Raw genomic sequence first — 18,625 nt, forward strand, 5'->3', positions numbered from 1 at the left:
TTAATATTTATAAGTTAATATTAAATACACTGTGCAGTACTAATACAATTCTATTTATAAGTGTATTATATTAGCGTAAATGTGTATTTTATTATTTATTGTGTCAGAATGTATTTTGATTTGCTTTCCTTTCAGTAAGTTAATAATTTGTTTTAATAATTTTTTGTTTTTGATTTACTCATGCTCCCTATTTAGTGTTATCACACACTTGAAACACTGCTCTAGGGAAAGATATTGTTTTAAAATTAAATTCCTAATATCGAATAAAAAGCAACTCTTCACCTCATGATAATCAATAAAACTCTATTAAGAAGAGTATTGGTTTTATAAAACAATAGAAGAGGAAAATTGCCTGAAATATTAATAAAGTTAAAGTAGTTGATATAATTTTTGTACTAATTTACAAAATAAAAAGTGGATAAAATAAAACTGTAATAATATATATATATATATGTAAATGCTGTGTTTAATGTAATTGTTTATCTAAAATATTTTATTGACTTTTCTTTTATGGTATTTTTATTAAAATATCTACTAACATGAATTGCTTTCTGTTCGATTAAAAAAATTAAAGAGAAACAACAGTTTATAGACAACAGTTATACATATATAACAACAGTTAATTAGAGCGAAAATGTATCTCTTCCTCATTTTCTTTCAATAATCTACTATTAGAATTAAGAAAAAAGTGTACAGAATAAGCATTCTCTGTTAAAGTAAGATAAGAATTATATACTTATCTTACTTTTTTTTTAAATTATATGAATCTTAAAAAAACCTGTTACTATCTTCTATACAAATGGTTTTTGTCTGAGTAGGTCTTGAAATGGCTAAAAACTGAACATTCATCAGAGCTTCGTATATCTGTAACTTCCTTAGAATAGAAGTTAATAAAAACTGGTCTTCTTGGTTAGGTATTTTACTCTTAATTCAATACATTTAGCTTTCTTATATATAACAAGTTTATACTGAAGTAATTAGTAGTTGTTTAGCTTTGAAGTTTTTTGTTACACATTTCTACCTTTCACGCAAATCATGATGCCAGTCATGAAAGAGTATGACAATTTTGTTATGTTTGATATAAAATTTGTTTAATGAAATTGAAGGCAAAAATCTCTCCTTTATACCTACAAACATCATCCACTGTCCATCATGATTTAATTTTGTATTTTGGCTTCTTCAGTAATTAAGTAGTTCTCACTCTTCAAAAATTATGTTATCAGTAAACAAATACATTATTATCAGTAAACAAATACATTAATTTCTATTGATTTTTTCAGATTTCCTAAAATATAATCTTTGGAAATATGCCTTTTTTGTTTTTAATGTCTCGTTTTCCAAATGAATAATCGGTTTATTACTTTTAGAACTTTCCTCAGCATGTCCTTATCTAAATAATTTTATTTAATCGGCTTAATGATTGAAAAACTATACTGATTGATTCGTTAATGGTTAAAGAATATAAACCACAAAACTCTGATTACTTTAAAAATGTTATTTATGTTAACTACTACATTTGATTACAACATGAGTAACGGTAAATCTATATTTAATAAAATTAATTTATACTACTACATAATTACAAAATAATAATTAAAATACTGGCTAAGACTATTAACATTTTTTTTTGGATATTTTTTACTTTACAAATTCATAAAATTTGTTTGAAATGAATGTTTTATTCAATAGAATAAATTTAAAATTAATTAACTTATGAAGATAGATCTAATTTAAGAATACCATATAAATTTGAGTGGTGTTGTAGTAATATTTATATTTGAAAATATGATGAAAATATTTAATTCTTTTGAATACATTGTCAATGTATTGAAAATTACTTCTTGAAATTAAAAAGTTTGATGGATGGTACGACTGAAATTGATGAGACAGATTTAAAGTCTTGATGAATTGTCTCGATTTAAAATACTACCAATTAGACATTTTATAACTGCAGATTTACCATTTTCAGAATTTTGATTCAGCTCATGAAATTACTAAAAGCTCATTTATTGGTGTACAGCAACATTTAAAAGAGCAATACAAGTTTTTTTCACATCCACCTTGTATGAAATAAATCTGTTTCTGATTATTTTATTTTCTAAAAAAATTAAAAAATTGGTGATATTAAACTTGCTCCAATACTGCCAAGTACATACTTCATATTATAAATTTTTTTAAGAATTCACTATTAAGGGCAGTTCTGGTTTAAAAATCTATGAAACAATTCTTCAACAAAATAGATCTTTTTTAGTAAAACATATGAAATGACTTGCAACAGAAACAGCAAAAACTGAGAATAAATTCGCAAGTTTATAAATAATTTTCTTTTATAAATAAAATTTATTGTAAAGATACAATTTAAGGTAATCTTTTAATAAAATTAATTATGTCAAACAAAATTATAATGATTTCATGAAAAGAAACCATACTGCACTTAAAAAATATACTTATTAATTTTAAATATTTGATTAGATAGTGGATCTTTATCAATCGAAAAATAATCTGTTATCTTATGAACACATGTCGTATGAAAATAAATTAACTTGCAACATTTGTGAAAAAAAACAAATGAATGGTATTTAATATACAGAAAATTTATAGATAAAATTTATATCTGATAGTGAACAGAAATTAATGTTGTAAATATTAATGATGATTTTAAGAAACTGCAATTAAATTAAACTACTTATTCAAAACATTTTTGTTACATTTAAAAATTATACAACCAGAAATCTTTGGGCATTGTTAATGATATAGACATTCAAAAATGATTTAAAAAATTTTAAATTATATTTTATAAAAATGAATAGAGATCTAATTGTAGGAGAGATTGAATTGGAGGTATTAACATTGCAAAGTAAATCAAATTAATTTATTACAGGGGAAATCCAACATTAAAATATCTTAAATATTATTTAAAAAATTCCAGATGTCTTTGAGAAGGATATTTTTTTAATCATGATGCATTCCCTTTGTATTGAAGGAATAATTAGTCATACACAGACTTGAAGAAAATAGCATAATACAAAAAGCTTTCATTTTGAATGAAACCAATTAGTTCTCAAATTTTTTTTTTAATCCCAAAACTTGTAGAAAACAATAAATAAATAATATTATGATGCAACATACCTAACACCCAAAGTAGAAGAAAGCTTAAATAATGTGTCACATATTAATAATGGTTAATAGTGTCTTTTTTATGTTAAGATATTTGTAAGCTTTCCTTCCTTCATTTAACAGTTGATGAATTTGATGAAATACAAATAATTTCTACTCGTAGAAGAATTAATATCATTAAAGTTTATTTTCTTAAATTAAAGTTGCTTTTAATAAGTTACATCAATTTATTGAAAAATTTGTACAAGATCTTAATTATAATGTTATATGTTTGATGACGTATTTATTCAACTTAGTAGTTATTCAAGAATATTAATTTGGATTAAATATATTGTTAAAAAAATTGAGAAAATAATCTTATATGTCAATCTTATAAAAATAATTTTTTGCAATGGAAGCAGCTAAACCAGTAGCTTCACAATAAGATTTCTCTAAAATTAAATCTGTTATTGAAACTTCAAAATTTGTTAATATTGATACTATAATTTGAAAGTTTCTAAGAATTTTTGATATTAAGCAAACTTTTTAGATAATACTCTTCAATCTTATTAAAATTACTTAATAATTTATTAAGTAAAGATAGAATTTTTAAAACACTGGAATGTGAATTTTATTTTCAGGAAGTTAATAATTATCATCTGATGAGAGTTCTTATGGATTATCTGGAATGCTTTTACATTATGATCATTACCAGCTAATTGTAATGACCTGGAAATGATTAATACATTGATCATTGTATAGTGATAATACTACTAATTTCCTATTTATCAGAATTACCATCATTTTATAATAGAAATTAGATTTGTCAAACTATTGCTGTTGGTAATTCATAAAGTAATGCATTTTACAAGGTGGACAGCAAGACTCCTGCCATCTATGTGCACATAATGTTATGGAATAAGAAGTTACACTTCAGTTATATAATTATATATAATGTTATTTGTGATTATAAAATTACACACATTAAAGTTATTATGTTCTGTTCATTATTTAAATTCATATAATTCTTCTAATTCACTACAAGATTCATCTGTTAGCCTCATAAAAAAAATAATAATAATTCTGAGATATAACCATTTTGAGGGGTCATCCTGAAGTTACAAGTATTATTAAAATACTGAAAAAACTGATTTTTAAAACAAAAAGGAAACTGATTCAAACATATGAAATCAAGAAATAAAGAAAGGAATTAGACTTTATAATGGACAAGTAAAGAATTCAAAATTAAATTGTAAACTGTAAAATATGTCAAGGAGCAGATATGGATTCCAATCACAGGTGATTTATAATGAACATTTTTTTATAATAATATTCATTGAAATTAGATAAAGAAAAACGTTGAAAAGAAATTAGTCAAACCAAAAGAGAATGATGTGAAGTTAAAAACAAGTTAAGTAGGAACAACTTTACAAGTTACTGCAAAAGTAGATACTGTAGAAAACAAAATGAATAATGAAGGAATGGATGAAAACAGGAACATGGAAGACAAAGATGGTATTAAATATATTTAATAGAAAGCTGTTAAGGAAGATTGATTGAAAGATGCTGAGATATAGGAATGACCGTAAATTAAAGGAAACTGACATAATTAAAAGTAAGAGAAAATTTTAGAGAAGACAAAGATGAAATGAAATAGCAGAAATGCATATGATGGTGTTTAGGATGGAAAAGAGTAATAATAAGTGGCAGAAACATATTGAATGCCTATAAAGAGTGTAAAGTTATAGTGCTGGATTGAACCGATTTTGTAATATCAAAATTTGATTAAACATTGAGAGACTTTGACAAGAGTAAGGGAACAAGAACTGAAATCTTACTAACTATTTTGTGTAGTCAAAGGAGATGAGATCCATGTTGGCTGTGCAAGATTAGTCTAGTGAAGTACCATAAGAAATTTCAATTAAGTGCCTTTTTTTCTATATAAAAGAAACCAAGGGTATTGGAAGAAAATCAGTTTTACTGATTAGCTATTTTAAATATCTAATTAACATATAATTCTTAATTGTCTGTATTTTTGTTTTTTTTAATGCTCTTCTACTTGCTCGAGTTTTTATACAGCTTCATTCCTGATGACCTGACATAATGTAAAGTTAGTAAGTAAAAAATTATTAGCAAATTATTATTAAAATTAATATAGAAAATTGGTGTTTCAATTAAAACAAAAAAAAATAATAATCTAATTTTTTTTTTCATTAATAAATGTATTGTGAGGTTTTAAATCCTTATTAGGAAATATTGTAGAGAAATTTTTCATTAAGATTATATACTTAGTTTTATATTATGTAAAATTAATTTTTCTTTCACCATTCAAAGTAATATTGTTAATAATTACTGCAAATACAATACTTTTTTATATTTATAAAAAAATTAATTAATTCTTTCTGATTTTGTTGTGTGTTAAATTTATATTAAGAAATATTTAAAAATGTTTCATTACTGAAAAACTTTTTATTTATGTAATTATGTTAATTATTTCTTTTACCAATAAAAATATATAAAGTCATAATTAGAAATATTGTGAAGAAAAATGTTTATGTTGCCCAATAAATAGTACCTCAACGGTAATAAAACTTAAATTTTAATATACTAAAAAGAGGATTTGCTCTTATTCAAGGAATTTGTAATCGTGAATCTGTAAAGGCAGTAGTAAAAGTTTGATGTTAATTACTGTAGCATTCCTTGTCACACGACTTAGAACATGTTCAAAAAATTAAAATAATTATCACTAATTTTTTTTTTTTTTTAATTTACTATAATATTCATACATGACATATTTCTCTTTCTTAATTGATTTTATTTCAGACTATTATACTTGGAAGAACTTATAATTATTTCTGATTGTAACATATATTTTATTGTAATACTGAATGGTTTAAAATATTGTCAGAAGTTCTGACCAAGGTTTTACCATGGTTTCTCTTCGTTGTTAGGCAAATGCCAGAACAGTTCATTTTGCTTCCATGGTTTGTGCTTAAATTTTTTTGTGAGTGTATATTTTTATTTATTCAACATAATCAAATAATATTTTTTTGTTATAACAAGTTTGTCCAAAATATTTAATTATAACAGACATGTTAAAAAATTCTACAGCTAATTATAATATTTAAGTTTATTTATTTTCACCTAATATACCTTTACTTATTTAACTTTTTTCCTATTTGAGTTGATACTCAAATAAAATATAATATTGCACAAATAATTTACTTTTATTTCCATTGCCTACTACATTTAAAAGTAATGGTGGGGGGCAGAGCTTTCATCATTCCAACTGTTGTGAGAACACCTAACAATTCTTTTTGACATTACCATTGCAATTTAATACAGTAGCACCACATGAAACATTAATGATTATGATTACTTAAAATTCTACTGATAATAGAATTTACATTAAATGTTACCAATAATTAACAATTTTCTAATCATTTATCAATAATTAATGTTTAACAAACATGAGTAAACTCAGGTTCATTTACTACTCCTGTAATTCGACTTTTACAGGTCCTAATGTGTTTTAATCTGTAATATTAAAAAATTGAATGCAAATAATCAATACATTAAGAGCAAACTCAAACAAAAGAAATATCTATATTTTGTAATCTATTTTAATTAAAATGAAAATATTGCAAAAATCAATTTAATGCTAGTGAATTTATAATGTAGATGTTTATGTCACCAGAAGTATTCTGTATAAATTATGCTTTAAAATAAATATACAACATTAATACTTAAATCACTAGAAAATAAATTTTTTTACAACCCACTCTTATTATTTCATTTTGATCACAACTTCTAAATAATAAATGTGTGTGATACATTCTCCAGCAAAAATTGAGAAAATTAATATTGTAGTTAATGATTGGTTTAGATCATATATTAATGGTAGGAAATTAATATAGAGAGAGAGAATCAGAGAGAGTCAGATGGAGAGAGAGAGAGAGAAGAGATGTCACATCAGACTGTTCTTTATAAATACTCTACGACAAATCCTCTTTATCATGCCAGAAAGCAGAATTAGTTTTATGTAACTTAAAATAATAAACAGCCTAAGTATGATTCCATTTCCATTTTTAATCAGTTAGTATTTTATCATTAAGGTTTCTGGTCAAACAGTATTTGCTCAAACTGTAATTTATTTTTTTTTAAGGAAATATTCATAAATAATAAATAATGAATATAATTTCTTTATGAGTTATCTAAATATAAAAATTTGTTTATAAATTCTTTATTTTTCCAGCTAATATATTATAAAGCTGAACCAAAATCTATAAAAGGAAAATGTATGCTAATCGGCTCAAATTTCTCACGTCTGGATTTTTACAGATCTTGGTGTTTCACGACTATTTATAATAAAATTACACAATTTTAGTGTGAAGAATTCAGAAGCTGGATATCTCCTAATCGCATGAACCGATTTGGATGAAATTTGGCACAATAACTTCTTGTATGTGATGGCAATTAATTTCAGTCATGATAGGTGCAGGAGGCAAGGAGATATGTAGCACAAATAATTTACACTTACCTTCCTTGCCTACTACATTAAAAGTAATGGTGGAGGGCAACCTTATGGGTCTCATTTCTCAAATTTTTATTCAAAGGGTAGAAATTTTTGCATATTAATTAATGCCTCCTTGATGGCTAACATATTTTTTGGTATTATTCAAACCCCTATAAAGGGAAGGGAATAAAAAGTCCTTTTTTCAGTTTTTCGAGGAGGAGAAAAGGTCTCACTAGTCTGCTTAAATTATAGTTGAACTTTATTTCATTGAAATAAACTTTTCCATCATCTGTCTAAAAATGCTAATTGCTGAAATTACTTAATTTTACGAATTTATTTATCATTCTAACATTGTATTTGATTGTTTACTTTATCTCGAACATTTCCGATTCCATTTAGCCAGCAAGTTTAGACACATTGCATATTCATTCACACTCGTCAAATGGTTACATTATAGCAGTTGTATTGTGTATATCGCCTGTTGTTACATAATCTTCTTAAATTGTGTTCACTAGTTGAATCAGGCAACATGAATTTTTTATCTCTTGTTGACCAAGATACAAATGAAAATGATGCTGTCACATAGTTACAGGCATGTGGCATTCTCCATAATCCACGTAGATGTCAAGGGTTTGCAGGGTCTGTGGACCTGCTCGAGGGACGGCTTCAGGGATTCAAACTGCTATAACAACATAGAAACATTTATGACTGGTATAAGTTGCCTTTCTGCAAAATTGTTTTTTTTTTTCATTTATCGTTAGATCTTAGTTAAGTTTGACGAGGAAGAGTTAGAAATGAACCACAATACGGTAGCTGAGGGTACAGCTAATAAGCAGGAGGTGTGTACCAATAACTTAATGAAAAATCCGGAACAAATCAGCGGGTATAATAACTGTCAAAATAGACAAAAGGGTGTTTTCAAAATGAAAGATTAACGTTGGCTGGAAACTTCCTCAGCAGTGGGTCGTCGGTGGGTTTTGTAGAGAAACAAAGGAGTGCTTCATGATTGTGGTACTGAATAAAAGTGCTGTCTCATTGCTACCATTGCTAACTAATTACATAAGAGTGGGATTTATGACCTATCGGAAAACTATGTTCATCTAATTGGGAATCGGCCAAAAAATTTCATTGATCCTTAAACAAAGACACACACCCAAACAATTGAATGCAAGTGTAGATTGATGAAGAAATGAAATAAGAAGCAGTTTGCAGCTACAGGCAAATGACCAATTTGTACCAGTGGTATTCACATGCGTCAGCGTGATTTATTTATAAACTTTTTGCAAGGTTTTGTCGCTTACTGAAAAGACACCTACACCTTATAACTTACATCTGAATGACACGTGAAATTTATAGTTTCATTTTGTAATTAGTATTGAAAACAATAATCTGGTTTATTGATATAAACTACCATCTTGTTACATGAACAATTTTAATGAAAAATAAATTTAAATGAATTTTTAAAAAATATGTAAATATACAAGCCTTTAAATAATTCTCACATTATTAAGAAAAAACTCATAAATATAAAGTAAGTTAGATTTCTTGACAGATAATGGGCAAAGTACCCTGAATTCTATTGATCCCATTTAATATTTATAAATTTAAAGGAGTACACCCAGGCACAGGTGAAATGAATACATCATTACATGTGTGAAACTCAGATCACTTCAACCTCAGTTTCCTATCAAATGGTGTTAAGTTAAAACTACTCATTTCTCTTTATTGATATGCATTTTATGCATTCTTACTTGAATTCATTATTTTTATATATACTTAAGTTAGCTAAATTATAGAGAAGTATTAGTACATCAAATCTCTGCTGATTCAAAATAGATATTTAAAATTATTATCAAGAAATACTTCCAAATTGCTTCTCATTTTAAATAGTAACTTGCTTCTTATGAGGTAATAATTTAATTGTGGCACTAGACTGAGAGACACATTTAAAAATTATTTCATATTAGTCTCAACATGTTGCTTACTCCAGAAAATAAATAAAAAAACTTATGACATTCCAAGCATTATGTGTAATTACAAATTAAATGTTACAAACTCTCATTGTTATGGAATTTTATTGTTGTTCTTCACTTAAATAATATTGTTTACAGTGTATGATCTTTGTTGTATTTTACTTTAAATTATTTATGATAGTAGTTTAACAAAAATAGTTAACTAATATGGACACAACTTTATAGAAGATGATCTGTTATATAATAAATTCTTTAGTTCTAATAATTTTATTATAGTTAACGGGATTTTCCTAATGGGAATGGTAAAAGCAATACTTCTGAATGATACCACACATACTAAACACTTTGATGGTAACAGCCAAGTAAAAAATAATCACAGAGTAATTGATAAATAATCAGAGTGTTTAATTTTGGTGCACCTGGACGCAAACAACCATAATGCTAAATAATTCCAAGCATCTTGATCTACCATAGCTAGAAACTTTTTTTTTATGTATTAGTATATGTATATATTCAGTATTATATGAAATGTAAACCATCTAAACACAGTAATTAGACAAGTTAAACTTACTATATTAATCTCCAGTAATTAATTTTCCTGGACATCTTCAGTTGGTATTGAATTCTATAAATGCTTTAAAATATCTCTAACACTCATACTATTTGAAAAGAGTACTCCGAGGAAAAGAAATGTTTTGATTATTAAATGAGAAATGTCTTAAATAATTTAGATTTTCATAAACAATTTTCTACAAAAAAGTTTTTGTATAATTTTTTTTCAGTTTGTGTGTACAGTTTATCATTCTGCTCTCTATTACTGTTTGTATCTCCCAAGACCATCACAATTATCTTATTTAATGAAATGAGTACAATTTGTAATTCCAATATTAATACAGTTTAACATATATTAAATACTGTTATACTTTTAACAATGAATAGTTTTTTAATCAGATACTTACATAGATTAAAAATATCTGAATAAAATCAGCTATGTAGATAGCTGCCGCATGTCCATACCCCCTAAAACCCTACTGCACTGACAAAAACAAGAAAATCTAAGGATTCAAGCATATACATTAGATAGAAAATTCTTTTATTGTTTATACAATTATGTAACAACCTACAATGAGTTCTTTGTTTTTAAATATTTTCTTCTTGCAATTTTATTTTAATAATTATTTAGCATAGTTATTTTTTTATATTAAATTTAAAATCCTTTGTCTTAAAAAAATAATTTTTATTGAGTATAATACAAGGAATAAGGATAATAATCATAATGAACATAATTTTGAATTATTTCGAAAACATAATCATAACTGGAAATCAAATGATCACAAAAACTTCACTAAAGTATCCAATATTGTTGATAGTGAAAAAATAATGAAAATTTACTGTACTGTAACTAATTAATTAATTAATCATAGTACTTTTCTCCTAGAATTTTATTAATATTGTAACAAGACCAGTAACGAACCTGAGTAATGGATTCCTACCAATTAAGAAGAAAGTAATAGAAAATATATTAATGAGAGGAATCCAGAAAGGGGCTAAAAGAAACCTTTTTAGTAAAGGTAACAGGTCCATTTAACAATCGCCTTTTGTAATACTGCCTGCTGACACATTTAAACAGATCTTGTTCTGTGAGAAGAGTATTGGACCAGGGTAGGAATTTCATGGGAATGTGTGAGGGCAGACAATCATTCTTATGCTTTGAGTTAACTCTGGTCTGGCAGGTAAAGAGGATAGGAGTTAAATACACCAGGGAAGACCAATTGAAAATAAGTCTAAGCAAGACATTGTGAGTCTGTCTTGTGATGTTGTGAGTCTGCAAGAAGAGTTCTGAGAAATAAGTCTAAGTGAGAGACATTATGATGCGAGTCTATGAGGAGAGTTCTGCAAAATAAGTCTAAGCAAGATATTATGATTTGAGTCTGCAAGAGTATTCTGCGAGGAGGTCACCAAAGGGGTGAATTTCTAATGTGAATTAAATTCGACACAATTATGGTGACATCACAAGTAATTCCAGTTTGGACAGTACATGAAAATGAGAAATGGTTCAGTGAGTTACTGTTAGACTATAAATGAAAGAGATAACGTACCAAATTTCATTTGTAAATTGTTAGGTTAGTTTTATTTATGAACAGCAAAGGTATTTGCAGTAAAATAACTTTATACTTGCCTTATCTATTGTACTAATGTTGTTAATACAAGACTAGTGGTTAAAAGTGTTAAGAATAGCGGTTATGATAATGTCTTTTGTCAATGGGACTGAATTCTGCTTTTCATTATTTATCTACCAACGAATAAATCCTGACATTTACTTTAAATTTTGTTTTGTATGTAATCACTGTTTATTATAATTATTGACATTTATTATTATTAGCATTATTATTGTTGTGGTTGTGGTTACTATTTTTATTATTTGTTATTATTATTATTATTATTATTATTGATTTGTCTTGTTTTACTTATGTTCTTAAAACTAATAAATTGTAATTATATAAACATTTTCAATTGTCAATCTCTCAATATCCTGATCGAGTCACGAACACATGACAATATAAGTAGTATTAAACATAATTCATGATTTCATATGAATTCTGGGGATGTAAATGTTGTTCTTATAGAACACAGATGATCAAGAAACAATGATAATCTGAAGAAAAATACTGAGAGAAAAAACAAAAATTAACAATTTAAAGACAAAACATGATAAAGAAATGTAACTATCTAAGACATCTAATGGATTTAGAGGATATAGATAAAAAGAATTTAGAAGAAGAATATAACTGATTAAATATGGCTAGGGAAAGGAATTTCTTCTAGAACCTACTACCTCCTGTAAATTTAAAACCATTTGAAGTATTTTTTTTTTATTAACATACCAATCAATCAATCATATTGAAGGAAATTAAAACAATAAAATTCATCTGACAACAAAACAAGTTATAAACAGAATAGAACATATACCGAATGTTCCAGAAGATTCCTGCTAAACTATAAACAATTCTGACTCCTGATATAATTTAGATTCCTGCTAAACAATTTTGAATCGAGTGTGTTGTAACTCATGAATTTTTTGTGCATTAAACTTTTATGTTGTGCGTAGATTGTTTTATGTTGTAAGAAAGACTGAAAATTGATATAAAGCAACAAATATATCCCTTTATTTTGAAAAAAAAAATATATTACATTAAAGCAAAAAAAGCTTAAACAGAGTTCTACCTCATTTAGTTTTTGTAGTTTGTCTTGTAGTTTTTCTTGAATACTTAAATATTTTTATTGACGTTACAACTACAGAATTTGTACTGCATTTACAACCTTATGACAAGTATTGAAGCTCAAATTACTTGTTTTACTTTTGCTGGTAAAAAACTTATAAGATCTAATTATCACTGTTGATTATTACTAAGATCATATAAAGTCAGGGAAACTTGAATTGCACTCAATCACTTACACCAAAGCATTTCTGCACCAATTGCTATATGGATTAATTTTCTCCTTTCTATTTAAAATAATACATAATTATCTGATATTGATAATTATATTCTGAATATTGCCATTTATAGCTTAGAAAATGTGTTAATTTCTTTAATCAATCTCTATATTATTTTCCACAGGAAATTTTCCAGTGTATACTTACTTAGTATCCTAATTGTCTTGTTATATGCTCTAAGTAGGCTCCTTATATTAGAGTAATAACACAGTAAAATAATTTATTAGGTGGGTCTGATGTTACTGAATATCAGTGGTGCAGAGTCCTACAATTTAAAATAATACACTTTGTTAAGGGGTTTGTTACAAGTAAAAGGTAACTAATTTAAAATATATTATAAAATTTGAAGTAATATTTTTAAATATTCATATATAGGTTCTATGAGGAAAAATTCTTTTATAACAACATTATTTTTATATAAACTAACTACATACATAATGCTTATAACTTTGAAATATTGAGCAGCTCTGTCACAATGACCAAAGGTTTTCTTATGAGAGATGATTCAAACCTGCTTAATGAGAGACTGATTATTCTCAGTAGTCACTTGACTACTGAGAATAATCAGTAGAAGAGACATTAATACTTAAATCACTAGAAAATAAGTTTTTTAACAACCCAGTCTTATTATTTAATTTTGATTACAACTTCTAAACAATAAAAACAATAAATGTGTGTGATACATTCTCCAGCAAAGAAAAATGTTGCCTAAAAATGTTGTTGCTGACAATTTACTCTGTTGTCAACTTACATTATGAAAATAGATAACAATTTTTTAACTATAACTCATGAACTAATGTGATGTATGTGTTTATAAAATTAATGAATCAGAAGATTATTTTATGATCATCAAATCATAAAAAAAGACAATAAACTGAAATTTTTTAATACAAGTATTGAAAATTATTTATGATTCATTTTCATGTTGTGTGGAAATTGTTCTTTCCAGAGATCAATTTGAAATTATCTCCAAATTTTTCTGGATGAACAATAATGCGCTTTAGCTTGTTGAAAAAACTTGTTGTTTATGTGCACTTGAAAACTAAGATCTTGAATTATATGAAGTTATTAATATTAAATTTGATGAAAATTTACCAGTGTTAAGTAAACAGACAGGATGGATTAATTACATCATTTGACTAAGAAAAATCTCCTAAAACTTTTTAAGAATTCCACCAGTTACTCAAATGAATAAGAATTATTAAGCATCACAGAGCTTCAACAAATTTTCTGGAAGAACAATTTCTTTATAATTTGAATATTTTAATAATTTTGATTAGTTTTAAATTTTTTTGTTCACGCATTGAAAAATAAGAAATTTAAAGAAAGGCTGAAATGTCAGCAGCTGAAACCATGTTTAACATACAATACATTTTTCTAGAACAATCTCCCCCTCTACTACCATTCCCTTAACTTTTTTTCCCTTCCCTTCCTCACTGATGATGTTTAGTTATTACTAGATGTGAACTGGATTCATAATAAGTTTGTAGAGATCTCTTTTGGGGATGTTTGTATTCATAGTATTTGGATTAAGTTGAGGTGGTTGTGAGTATAATTAAAAACTATGTTTTTATTTTCTACCTGGTGGCTACAGAAAAGCCAGACCTGCGTCTTAGATGCTTATTTAGTATAGAGAAGCCAAATAACCCCTCTTAATATTTACAATCACATAAAAATGACAGCTTTCTTACAACAGTTAATGCTTAGAAGGGGATGTACTTAGTATCAATTGGTGCTGCTGAACCTTGAATACTAAGGTTACACTAGGATCAAAAGTGGAGAATTTAGAGGATTCTGAGAAAAACTGAGGTCCAGCATTCTATTCTACCTCCAGTTTCTCCATTTTTCTCGTACAGTAATGGTATATTATCCCCATATCACAGCAAAGACAAATATGACATATGATATTTAAACATTATCTAAACCAAATAGCAAAGATGCTTTTGCATTTGTCATTGTAATAATTTTGTTTATAAGAAAATGCCTCATTATACTTTATTTGCCATTTTAAACAAATTATATTAAAACCATCTTAAAGCTCTTCTGGTCAGTTTATTAGTAATTAACAATTTAGTTATAGCAATATATCTTTGTTGGTGAGTTTTTAATACAGCCTAATTCATTAATCATTATGAAAAAATTAATAAAACATATAAGGAATGAGTAGATGTGCTACTCCATGGATAATGGAAAAACAAACTATTCCACCATTTACCTGGACTGATCAAGTGAAACCTATAAACCTTTATTAGAGCATCACAAAATTCACAATTAATAATACAAATTTTTTTTTTTTAATAGTAGTAGTAGAAAATTCATATTAAAAATTCTAATTGAGCAAATTCATAATGATACTAAATAGATAAAATTAGAACATAAAACTAACAATTTAGAAGACGTTAATGGAAATTATTTAACACTTTTTCTTTGCACAGATGAAGAGTATTAATTATTTTTTTACCAACAGAATAATATTATTAGTCTTATAAAAAAAAGAATTATTCTTTTAATTTTGTTTTAAATGATATTTTCAAACAGTTAAGCTATTTTCCCTCCTAGAAGATCTTTTTTTAGCTAATTATGAATCTCCTTCTTCAATGGAGTTACCATAAAACAGTGACAAAACCAAATCATAATGTAATGATATCTTAAGTTTTTCAATATCCCTTCAGTATGTAAATCAAGTAATATATTCGACCAGTGTTTTTTTTTTTTATTTGCTGACTTTGTAAATTTAATGAATTTCATATTGACTAAGAGTGTTGAGATCTTGTTTTTACGTATATATTTAGGCCAAAAAAAATCTTCAAAAACAAAATTTATGTATAATTTAAAGGGAAGTAATTTATAATTTTTGGTTTAAAGAGAAAAAAAAGGTAACGTATTTCATCATGTTGATCAATGAATTTAGTCTATACTATAAAAAAAGGGGCCAATTTATTGTGAATCTCATTATGACTAGGTGATTTTTCGAGTTCTGACTCCACAGATTTAAAAAAAACCTGATGGGGACACCGTATGACTTCCTTGTATGCCTATTAAATTACATATAACAATTTTTTTAAAATGAAAAGTACATAAAATTTTATTTCATTAATAACTTCTGGTTTTGTTCATATGTTTCTTTTTCTTATTTTTATTATTGTTATTGAATTATTATTTATTTTTATTTTTTTTTACAATCAGAGGTTAATAGTTAATAAATCAAAAAAAAAAAAGGAAATGAAGTCAGATTTGAACTGATTTGTCTTCCCTTTGTAAGATCCAAATATTTCATTAATTAAAGTTTTATTTGGTTATAATTCTGGAACCAATAAAAATAAGTACCACTTATGATATATCGTTGAAAAGCTCTCAATGAGAGCTTATTACTCCGCTTAAGAAAAAGTTCAAAATCCATTTTTTTTATTTTGAGCTTTTTTGGACACCTTTGGTCCAGTCGATTGCAATCAAAAAGGGAGGTGCGCAAGTAGATGTTACAACAGTCATAAATCCAAAATTTCACGTGCAAATGAAGTAAAAAGAGTTCTGTTTGTTAACAACAGTTAATCACGTTAATAAAAACATCTTTATTTATTAATCAAATCTCTTTCTTCTAATAGCAAAAAAAAAAAATGATCAGTGACACAATTCTTTGTCAGTTAAAGTGAACTGGGAGTCAGTAAAAATTCTTTTAAAAGAAGAGACAACCAAATCTAAAACTTTTCAAGAAAATTTAGAACATCCAATCAATATTATTAATATTGTTGCATTGAATGAACAATAAAGAAAAAAATATTTCCTTGAACTGCTTCTGCCAATCTCTGAAGTGGAGGGGTAGCATGTCAGTCTCTCATCTGAAGGTCTCAGGTTCAAATCCCAGTTAGGCATTGTATTTTTCATATGCCAGAAAATTCCATTTCCAAATTCCCACGTATTAGCTTCTCTTTAGGCTTCTTTTGTGAACTAATTCATCAAGCAAAAAAAAAGAAGAAAATAGTAAGTTATCCATATAGGCGACATTAACTAGATTCCTTTCTGTTTATATATTACTCGACAGACCACATCCAACAGGGTACTGCACTAAATCTTTTACTTTTTTTTTATACATAACATTATTTTCTGTTCATACACTGAAGTTGACAGTGAATATTTAAGACTTTTACTACAACTTCTCTTCTGTATATCAATTATCAATGTACATAATTTAATGGTTTTTTGAAGTTAAAGGTTCAGAAGTTCAAATCCTAATAAAAGTTAGTCGCTTTTATATGAATTTGAGTACTAGATGGTGAATACAGAGTGTACTTTGGTGGATGGAATTCAATTAAACACATGCCTCAGGAATGGTTGGCTTGAGTATGTACAAGACTACAGCTCATTTGCTTCTCACACATATTATTCTGATCTCAATGAACTGTGGTAGGAGGGGGTTTCTTATTGTTTACTAGCTATCTCCAGGCGGAAGAGAAAGGCTGAGCCAGTGTTGTCGACGAGCTCCTCAGAGGACGAGGTAAGTGACGCGATGGACACGAGGGCACCCACCCAGGTGCGGTCCTCCCCAGTAATCGAGGCATTTAAGAAACCGAAGGGCAGACCTGGCAGTTCTGCCCTGCTGGCTAAAATAATCCAGGAGGATCTGGACTACTTGTTAGAGTTCATTGCACTTCCCGGCGGAGTCAGTGCAGGAGCGAGGAAACTGTTCTTCCTCGCCTTGTTAAAGTTAGGGAAGCTTTTGTGGCTAAGAGTGAGGGTTTTGAAGCTTTGGCCTCCAAGCCCAAGGAGGTTAAAGTTGTTCCCAGTGGTCCAAGCCCTAGCGCAGCCCAGGCACTACACTGATGTGCTGAAGACCAAGTGTGAGGCCAGCAAGGCAGCTAAGAAGCCAGAGGTCCTGTTTGTCAACAAGGCAAAGGGCTTGAAGACAACGAGCCAAGACCTTAAGCGTGATTTCCGGGCCCTTTGTGGTGACCGGAATCACCTGAAGATTAGGGACATCAAGGAGACTAGCAAAGGACTGGTAGTTGTGACAGAAAACCAGGAGACGGTCCAAATTATCAAGGACTTTCCAGTGGTCAAGGTAGACCCTAGCGGTTAAGAAAGCCCCGTGTCATAGTTTATGACATAGAGCGGAGCCTCTTCGATGACGAGGTTCTGTCTCTCATCCGAGAGCAGAACACTGGTTTGGACGAGGCCTTGTTCAAGGAGCAGTGTAGGTTCATCTTCAAGACTGGCAAACTCTATGAGAAGTTCGTGTCGGAGGGACGAATCTTCGTTGATTTTGCATCTTGTCGTGTCAAGGAATACCTTGACGTGCAGCGCTGCTTCAAATGTTGTAGGTTTGGCCACAGGGCCAAGTTCTGTAAGCATGCGTCGGTCTGCGCGCATTGTGGCGAGGAGGGCCACAAGCGTGACGACTGTCCGAAGAAAAAAGAGGCTCCGTCTTGCGTGAACTGTAAAAGGTTGCACAAAAGTCATAGGCACTCTGTCAGTAGCAAGGAGTGTGGTTGTTACATGAGAGCGGTTGAGATGTACTTCAGCTCTCTCGATGGTTAGGTTCAGTCAACT

The sequence above is a fragment of the Lycorma delicatula genome, chromosome 8 (assembly GCF_047948215.1).
Source record: "Lycorma delicatula isolate Av1 chromosome 8, ASM4794821v1, whole genome shotgun sequence".
Taxonomy (NCBI): Eukaryota; Metazoa; Arthropoda; class Insecta; order Hemiptera; family Fulgoridae; genus Lycorma; species Lycorma delicatula.